This window comes from Astatotilapia calliptera, chromosome 9 (genome assembly GCF_964374335.1).
Source record: "Astatotilapia calliptera chromosome 9, fAstCal68.1, whole genome shotgun sequence".
Lineage (NCBI taxonomy): Eukaryota > Metazoa > Chordata > Actinopteri > Cichliformes > Cichlidae > Astatotilapia > Astatotilapia calliptera.
In genome coordinates, this window is record NC_137430.1 from 13,101,937 (window position 1) to 13,112,127 (window position 10,191).

General features: G+C 37.2%; 1 long non-coding RNA gene across 1 annotated transcript; it reads left to right on the forward strand.

Annotated features, from left to right (window-relative positions):
• The first annotated feature begins 7,375 nt into the window (after positions 1–7,375).
• LOC113029259 (uncharacterized) lies at positions 7,376–9,933 on the forward strand. The gene is made up of 2 exons (XR_003273375.2): positions 7,376–8,504; positions 8,974–9,933. It is a non-coding gene; the product is annotated as an uncharacterized LOC113029259 (long non-coding RNA).
• The last annotated feature ends 258 nt before the right edge of the window (positions 9,934–10,191 follow it).

Below are 10,191 nucleotides of genomic sequence, written 5' to 3' on the forward strand. Positions count from 1 at the left end.
CAGAACTCATTTGGCTCAGAGGGTAGGGCATCTGCCGTGAGACCCGGTGGCAGAGGTTTGAATCCTACCTGTGACAGTTGCTACACATGTTCCCTGCTTGCATGCGCTCTGCTTTCTTGTGTGTCACTGCTCTCCAGTGTGTCATTACACATACAGCCATCTTCAGCAAGCACTTCTGCTTCTACACCTCTTTTCAGCTCATCTTTTTGCTTCTTTGCCTCTTTTCAGCAGAAATTCTTCTGATTCACCTCTTTTCTGCCAAATGTTTAGCTTTTTCACCTCTTATCAGCACAATTCTAAGTAGCTTCTGCTAATTTCACCACAATTGTCACTCTCTCCACCTCTTCTTTGTGTGAATGAGTTTGGTGCAGTGAGGTGAATCGCCGTCTTTAGATCAGAAGGGCCAGGTTCAAATCCTGCTCAGGGCAATGTTTTTTGTTTTTTTTTTTCAACTTTTTCAGCTTTTTTCAGCAGACATCTTCAGCGTTAAGGCATCCACACAGCATTTTCGCAGGAAATGCAAATTTTTCTAGTTCTTTATTATTCCGGGTGTTTCCGTACACTTTTCGCCGTGGATCTACTTCCACAATTTTTGTGCTATTTTCACCGTTCAAACTCTAAACTGTTCTGCTCTTTCTGCTAATGCCGGCTATGACTTTTGGTGTTTATTACTATTATACTTTTTAAAATATTACACTTTTTTCCTTTAATTTGTCCCATTGAAATGAATGGGAAACTTCCACAATTCTGCTAAAACTTTCTTGTCTTTGAAACTTAACTACTTCCTCATACTTTCACCTAGAAACTCCATTCAAACTTTAAAACGTTCTCAAATGATTGGGCTATTCCTGTGTGATTCAGCTTTTTCAGATCTTCTACCGTTTTCATCTTATCTCTCTTTAAGTCTTCAGTTGCAAAATTGTGATTTTTCAGAAAATACATGCGTTGCTATGGTTGCTATGCAATTAACTCAGAGGGGACAGTGAAACTGTTTAAATTTTCTCTTCATGTCCAAACAACTTCTTGCTACTCGCTCAATTTCCACTCAAGCCCCACAAATTATACATCAAGACGTAGGTATTTTTGCTGGCTTTCAGAAAATGTCACTATCATTGTTGTGGGACTTATAGATACTTTGCAAATCTCCTCAGAGTAACACAAAGTCAGAAAACTCTCCATATAAACTCAATGGAGAGTTTGTTCAAAATCACCGCTGGATTTCTCTGATGAGAGGCATTTTCAAATTGTCATATCTCCTTAACGAAGCAAAGTTAAGACATCATGCTTGTCCCCGTATATCTTCAGACACTCCTGACGCTCACAATTCAAGAATTTCTTTCTCACCTATTACTGTTAGGAGATGAGTTAGACTTGTTTGAGGGTAGGAAATTTGTCCCTCGCTCAGATTTCATCAGATTTCAATCTCTGGAAATGAACCACTTTTTTCTCTCGTCATATCTTTTTGATGGATTTCCACAGAGCCCTGAAAATTTCCATGACTGTTCACCAAAGCCTGCTGTTTCTTACGGTGAAAGAATGATTTTGATGCTCCATATAGATTTAGAGTTACCAAAGGTTGTTTGAGAGCAAGTCAAGGCAGTTTTTGCTTCGCCTCTACTCAGTTACAGTGTATTACAAGTCATATATCTTTAATAATTTATATTTTATCTCTGAATTATGAAGACCTGAAGATTCCCCCATCTCTTCTGAACAAAACAATGTCTGAATGACCGTTCTAGCCTCTACGGTTAGGAAATTATGGCCATTTGTTCGAGGGGAATCCTGAATGTCAGAAATACACTGAAGAAAACTCACACCTCTCTCTGTGTCTGTGTGTGTAAGGGCTGACTACAGCAGGTGCAGCTAATTTAACTGACCTACATATACCAAGCGCAGACTCTCCACAGCTCCTGTTCCCTTTAGTCTCTGTGTATGTGTGTCTGTATATCAATATTTCTCCTATGTTTAGGTATTACTCCTCAATCATAGTATTTCTGCTAAAACAAAGTACTTCTGCTACATCTTAGTACTTCTGCTAAATCATAGTATTTTTGAAAAATCATAGTATTTTTGCAAAATCATGGTATTTGTGCAAAATCATGGTTTTGGGGCCAAATCATAATATTTTATAATATATGTGCTGAATATATTATATGTGCCAAATCACAGTATTTATACCAAATTATAGTATTTATGCCAAATTACAGTATTTCTGCTAAAAAGCAGAAATAGTCCTTTTTAGCAGGAATTTCTGCCAAAATATAGTATTTATGTTAAAACATAGTATTTCTGCTAAATCAGAGTATTCCTGCCAAATCATAGTATTTGTACTGAAACATAGTACTTCTGCCCAATCATATTATTTGTACTAAGTGATAGTACTTGTGCCAAATCATAGTATTTGTGCCAAAGCATCGTATTTGTATGGAGTCATAGTATTTCTTCTAAATCATAGTATTTCAATCAAATCTCAGTAGTTGTTGTTAAAACGCAGTATTATTGCAAAATCATAGTATTTGTACCCATTCATAGTATTTCTGCTAAATCATAGCATTTGTGCCAAATCATGGTATTTGTGCAATAACATAGTATGTCTGCAAAACCATAGTTTATCCCTTATGTTATAGTATTACTACTAAGGCATAGTATTTCTGCCAAATCATAGTATTTGTACTAAATCATAGTACTTGTGCCAAATCATAGTATTTGTTGCACATCATAGTATTGGAACCAAAACATAGTATTTGTCCCAAAGCATCGTATTTGTATGGAGTAATAGTATTTCTTCAAAATCATAGTATTTCAATCAAATCTCAGTAGTTGTGTTAAAATGCAGTATTATTGCCAAATCATAGTATTTGTACCCAATCATAGTATTTTTGCCATGTCATTGTATTTGTGCCGAATCATGGTATTTTTGCCAAATCGTGGTATTTGTGCCCAATTAATAATTCTGTTATGTTATAGTATTACTACTAAGTCGTAGAATATCTGTTATGTTATAGTGTATCTGCGGAATATAGTATGTGTGCCAAATCGTAGTATTTATACCAAATCACAGTATTTGTGCTAAAACATAGTATTTCTGCCATATTGTGGTATTTGTGCAAGAATATTGAACTGTTATGTTATAGTATTACTACTAAGTCATAGTATTTCTGCGTTGTTATAGTATTTGTGCTAAAACGTAGTATCTCTGCCAAGTCATAGAATTACTGCAATTTCATAGTTTTTTTAGGAAATCTGTTATGTTATAGTATTACTACTAAGTCATAGTATTTCTGCCAAATCATAGTATTTGTGCCAAAGCATCGTATTTGTATGGAGTCATAGTATTTCAATCAAATCTCAGTAGTTGTTGTTAAAACGCAGTATTATTGCCAAATCATAGTATTTGTACCCAATCTTAGTATTTCTGCTAAATCATAGCATTTGTTCCAAATCATGGTATTTGTGCAAAAACATAGTATGTCTGCAAAACCATAGTATATCTCTTATGTTATAGTATTACTACTAAGGCATAGTATTTCTGCCAAATCATAGTATTTGTACTAAATCATAGTACTTGTGCCAAATCATAGTATTTGTTGAACATCATAGTATTGGAACCAAAACATAGTATTTGTCCCAAAGCATCGTATTTGTATGGAGTAATAGTATTTCTTCTAAATCATAGTATTTCAATCAAATCTCAGTAGTTGTGTTAAAATGCAGTATTATTGCCAAATCACAGTATTTGTACCCAATCATAGTATTTTTGCCAAATCGTGGTATTTGTGCCCAATTAATAATTCTGTTATGTTATAGTATTACTACTAAGTCATAGAATATCTGTTATGTTATAGTGTATCTGCGGAATATAGTATGTGTGCCAAATCGTAGTATTTATACCAAATCACAGTATTTTTGCTAAAACATAGTATTTCTGCCATATTGTGGTATTTGTGCAAGAACATTGAACTGTTATGTTATAGTATTACTACTAAATCATAGTATTTCTGCGTTGTTATAGTATTTGTGCTAAAACGTAGTATCTCTGCCAAGTCATAGAATTACTGCAATTTCATAGTTTTTTTAGGAAATCTGTTATGTTATAGTATTACTACTAAGTCATAGTATTTCTGCCAAATCATAGTATTTGTGCCAAAGCATCGTATTTGTATGGAGTTATAGTATTTCAATCAAATCTCAGTAGTTGTTGTTAAAACGCAGTATTATTGCCAAATCATAGTATTTGTACCCAATCTTAGTATTTCTGCTAAATCATAGCATTTGTCCCAAAGCATCGTATTTGTATGGAGTAATAGTATTTCTTCAAAATCATAGTATTTCAATCAAATCTCAGTAGTTGTGTTAAAATGCAGTATTATTGCCAAATCATAGTATTTGTACCCAATCATAGTATTTTTGCCAAATTGTGGTATTTGTGCCCAATTAATAATTCTGTTATGTTATAGTATTACTACTAAGTCGTAGAATATCTGTTATGTTATAGTGTATCTGCGGAATATAGTATGTGTGCCAAATCGTAGTATTTATACCAAATCACAGTATTCATGCTAAAACATAGTATTTCTGCCATATTGTGGTATTTGTGCAAGAACTTTGAACTGTTATGTTATAGTATTACTACTAAGTCATAGTATTTCTGCCAAATCATAGTATTTGTGTGAATTTGTATACTGTAATATCACTGTAGTATGTAGTGGCTAAGTAGGGGGTGTTTACAGTGTAAATAGGTCATCTCTTGTGTTGGAGTGCCCTCTTGTGGCGCCTTTTGGGTAGTGCCTTAGTAAACGTGAACCCTGTAAGAAGTGGTATCAGACTGATTTGTAGTGGAGGAATTTGTTGCCAGTTTTCTTAATCATAGAAACCACACCATATCACCTCTCCACATCCTCCTACTGTATGCCATGCCTCCCTGTACCATCCATCTGACCGCCAATAAACTCCACCTGTGGTAATCTAATCCCTGGATGTCAGCCTCTCCTTCTGACCGAGGATAGTTACTATTGCAGCACCACCCAGCATTAAACTGACGTACACCATTCTGTACAATAGTATTTGTGCTAAAAAGTAGTATTTCTGTCAAATCATAGTATTACTGCTATTTCATACTATTTAAGCGAAATTACAGTGTTTCTGCAAAAACATGTTTGAGGGGTGGAAATCTGTCCTCCTCTCATTTTTCAAACTCTGAAAATTAAGCCATTTCTTCTCTCGTCATGTCTCCGCGACGGAGATATAAAGAGCTATGTAAATCGCAGTCAAAGTACACCAAAGTCCGCTGATTCACCCAGTGCAAGAATTATGCTTCTATCCCACCTAGTTTTTGAGTACAAATTTATACACTCTCACAGACCGGTAATTCATATTGATAATTTATTACAATTCTGCAAAGTTTTATGATTTTAGCAGCTTTTCTAATATGGACCTCAGATTCTTGTTAACAGTCTATGGCAGAAATACATACAAGTACACAGCCTGATGAAGCAGACACAAGCAGTACCTCTGATTGGTTCAGCATTTTCACCTCTTATCAGCACAAATCTCAGCCTCTTCTGCTGTTTTCATTAGAATTGTAAGCTTTTCCACCTTTTTTCAGTTACGTGAGAACCAGTTTGGCTCAATGAGTAGCTGAAAAATATCAGCCTCTTCTGCTGTTTTAGCAGGATTTCAGAGTTCAGCTTTTTCACTTGTTTTAAGCACAAATTTCAGTTTCTTTACCTCATTTCACAACAAGGTTTTTCCTCTTCACCTCTTTTCTGCTAATTTGAGCTTCTGCTCCACAGTGCACATTTTCCCTCTCATCATATCTTTGCTTGTGACCAGAACTCATTTGAGATCCTGTTTCTCTTTAAACTTTATTCTTATAGTTGCTCCGCGTTTTTCGGCACTTAACTACTCCCTCAGTTTTCAGCCGATTTTCTCAGTTCAAACTCTAAACTGTTCTGCTCTTTTTGGAGATGGGTGCTATATCTTTTGGTAGTTATAGCTATTATACTTTTTAAAATATTACACTTTTGGCAACATTTCTTTCAGTTAACACTTACATTTCTTTAACTCTTTTCAACACAATTTTATGCTTTTTCACCCCTTTTCAGCACATTTTTCAGTTTTTTCACCACTTTTCAGCACAAATACCAGCTTTTTCAGCTGTTTTCAGCAAAAACCTCTTTTCAGCAGAATTCTGCTCATTCAACTCTTTTCAGCAGAAATTCTGCTGATTGAACTCTTTTCAGCAGAAATTCTGCTGATTCACCTCTTTTCTGAAAAATTTTCAGCCTTTTCAACTCTTATCAGCAGATTTCTCAGCCGCTTCTGCTCATTTTAGCACAATTGTCAGTCTCTCCACCTCTTCTTTGCGGGAATCAGTTTGGCTAAGTGAAATGAATAGCTGCCTACAAATCAGAAGGGTCAGGTTCGAATCCTGCTCAGGGTATCATTTTTTTTTTTTTTCAACTTTTTCAGCTTTTTTCAGCAGACATCTTCAGCGTTAAGGCATGCACCCAGCATTTTCGCAGGAAATGCAAATTTTTCTAGTCTTTTCTTCATCTTCAAGTTGCTTCCGTACGTTTTTCGGCGCTTAACTACTCCTTCAGTTTTCAGCCGATTTTCTCAGTTCAAATCTTGAAAAATTCTGCTCTTTCTGCTCTTTCCAGCTATGACTTTTGGTGCTCATAACTTCTATACTTTTTGAGATATTGATTTTTCTTTTCAATATTTTTTGCCCGTTTTTGCAAATTATCAGTGGCCTCACTGATTTTCCTTGCCAGGTTGAGCTGTGTTTTAGCTCAGTGAGATGAGCATCCGTTCTCGGACTGGGAGGCCCGGGTTCAAATCTGGCTTAAGGCAACATTTCTTTCAGTTAACACTTAAACTTTTTTAACTCTTTTCAACACAAATTTAAGCTTTTTCACCCCTTTTCAGCACGTTTTTCAGTTTTTTCACCACTTTTCAGCACAAATACCAGCTTTTTCAGCTGTTTTCAGCAAAAACCTCTTTTCAGCAGAATTCTGCTCATTCAACTCTTTTCAGCAGAAATTCTGCTGATTAAACTCTTTTCAGCAGAAATTCTGCTGATTCACCTCTTTTCTTAAAATTTTTCAGCCTTTTCACCTCTTATCAGCAGAATTCTCAGCCGCTTCTGCTCATTTTAGCACAATTGTCAGTCTCTCCACCTCTTCTTTGCGGGAAAGAGCTTGGTGCAGTGACATGAGAACCTGCCTTGAGTACCAGAAGGGCCAGGTTCAAATCCTGCTCAGGGCAGCATTTTTTGGGGTTTTTTTTTTTCAGCTTTTTTCAGCAGATATCTTCAGCCCTTAAGGCATCCACACAGCATTTTCGCAGGAAATGCAAATTTTTCTAGTTATTATGTGTGTTTCAGTTAAATTTAACAAGCTTCCCAAATATTTAAGAAATTACAGGATTTCAGCAACAACAACAACAACAACAAAAAAAACATGCATCAGCATTTGCAGTGCTTTTTTCAGGAAATGCATTCCATAGTTTTTTTTTTTTTTTTTATCCAAACAGTTTTGATACTGGGTCACAAATCTGTCCAGACAGAAAATATACGAGGTGGGTTTGGAGTGTGGTGTATTAGTAGACTAGACTAGAGTGCAATCAAATACACCTGCCTTCAATGAACCCAGCCCAATCACAGCAACTGGCTCACAGCAGTTGTGAAACAAACCCACTCACACATAAGTGGCCATTTCCCACAGTAAATGTGGAGGTGAGTTAATATGCAGGTGATACTAGTATATTATCTTACACAGCTGATTACAAATCTTGCAGCCAACATTTTGATATCACTGGTATAAAGAAACAGAAAATTATGACCCCAAATACTACAAACTGGTCATTATCTGTGAGATTACACTTCTGTCCTTGCTGTCCTTTCTTGACATAGAAATTCTACACATCCAGAGATTAACATCCAGAAAAGTTTAAGATGGAAAGATTTAATAAAGTCCATTTACATGTCTACTTTCTAAGTTCATTTTCTGGGTTGTTTTTTGTTGGAGGGGGGAGGGGGGTTCCCATCAAACCTGAAAAAAAATCTGCTTGATTGAAATGAAGAATGAGGGACCAATTAGAAAACGATGTCTTTCCCCACGCCCTCTGAACGCCTCAAAAGCTACTCCTTAAGTCCAATTTAGCAGACAGAGCTTCCTGCAGCTTGATCACAAGCAGATAAATTGAAGCCAGTTTTCATACACGGCTGCAAAGCTGGTGAACTGGAAGACGCTGATGATGTTCAGCTTTTCCTTTTATCCTGCTTAATGCTACCTGCATCACATCTTTCCAGAGGAGAACCACGGGAGCTCAGGAGACAGGAACCCAAGTACTACAATGCTGCTGCTACTGCCAGAACCAAGGAAGAGCTCCCATCTCACAGCTCTGAGCAGCAAACCATGGACGGCCAGTTTCACTACCAGGACTCAGCCAGTGTATACAAAGGAAAGCCAGGCCAAGCTGTCTGCCAGTGGCTCATCATAGTATGTATGCATGTTCATTTTTTATTTATACAGCGCCAAATCACAATAACAGTCACTTCACGGTGCTTTATATTATAAGGAAGACTTTTCTTTTTCTTTGGTAATATGAACTAATATTAGCAGAGTTAGCTAACCTATTACCTGCTACAAAAATACCCTCTGTGTTGTAAGGCCATGTTTCAGTAGTTCTCCCAGAAGTACTTTCCAGACTAGAAACGGGGGTCTATCCCTGTTTCCAATTATACCACCACTGTTTTGGTTTTGTTTTGTTTTTTTTTTCCCCCAAATGGCGACACTTGGTGGCAAAGTCTTAAAGCGTGCCACCAGAATAAAACCTTAAAGCTCTGAGGTTTACTTTTGTATTTTCTGATCTAAAATCACTCATGCCAACACACATCAGTAACCATGCTGACCCATGTGGACCATATAGACTTGTGCTTACTTGGCCTGTGTCTTCCTATCCTCACAGACTTGTGGAGTTCTGGCAGCAGCCTTGAAGGTAGTCTCCCCCTGGCATACCTCACTATGTGGGCTGAGAGAGCTCTTGATTAGGAGATGAGGAACAACATCTTTGAGACTGCTGAAGTGTTTCCAGCTCTGTGCGAAGGAAGGAGGACCACAGCAAAAATGCCACTTTGCATGGTGTACAGAGGACTAGCGCTATGGAAAGCCATTGCAAAGGTTTTCCAGTTACAAAGGCACACAGACTCTGTACTGACAAGCCAGAGGTGTGGTAAATTAATATAAAATGCATTAAATTACCTGAGAATATCGAAATGTTAACCCTGCGACAGACTGGCGACCTGTCCAGGGTGTACCCCGCCTCTCGCCCTATGACAGCTGGGATAGGCTACATCACACATGGCACTAATGATCACAGATGGTATCGAAACTTGACTGTGCGCTGAGGTGGCAACCCCTAACCCTACGCAAGTAAATTAAAGTAAATCTATTTGGAAAAATGTACTTCTAAAAGTCGTTTTAATGCACCATGTTCATTTACTCATGAGCTGCTGTAACATGAATCAAACCTTAGTCAGATAATTTCAAATTCAAAGGTTGTGCGTTTGCTGATGTCTGAGCTGACAATGCTTTTGTGTCGTTTGTCACACAGTGTGTTGCAAGCGGAGGTCCAGCTGTTATGTTACAGATTTAAAGGTAGATTTGAAGTGCTCAGTGACGCTTGATAAACTGCAAATTTAAAGCTTAAATATGATGTCAGTTTTAATCACATATTGGGTCTACGTTCAGGAGTTGCACTTCAGTTCCATCCTGCAGTACATCGGCCTTCACTTGCTGGAGCTGAAGTGAAGGCCGATGGGATGACGCCCTGATCCAGTTCATGTGTGATGAGAAACAGCTCAAGTGAACTAAGTGAAGCATTGACTTTTTTTCCTGTTCTTTTCCTCATTTTATCTGCCCACTGAGTTTTCATGCCATGAGGACGAAGATGATCTGTTGTTGCTGTGACTTCAACTACACACACTTCTTGTTTAATGTTTGACCACTAGGCTGGACTGTTGAGTATGTACATGAAGTGTTTCTGGAACCTTTTGAATTCAATGGTTAATCATCTGTCACACAAAACCTCTGCATGTCCTCCTTCACTACATCAATGAACCTCTCTGGTTTTCATTCTTTCTGTCCTGGCTGGCAGTCCCACTCTTTTAAAAAAAATAAAAAACAT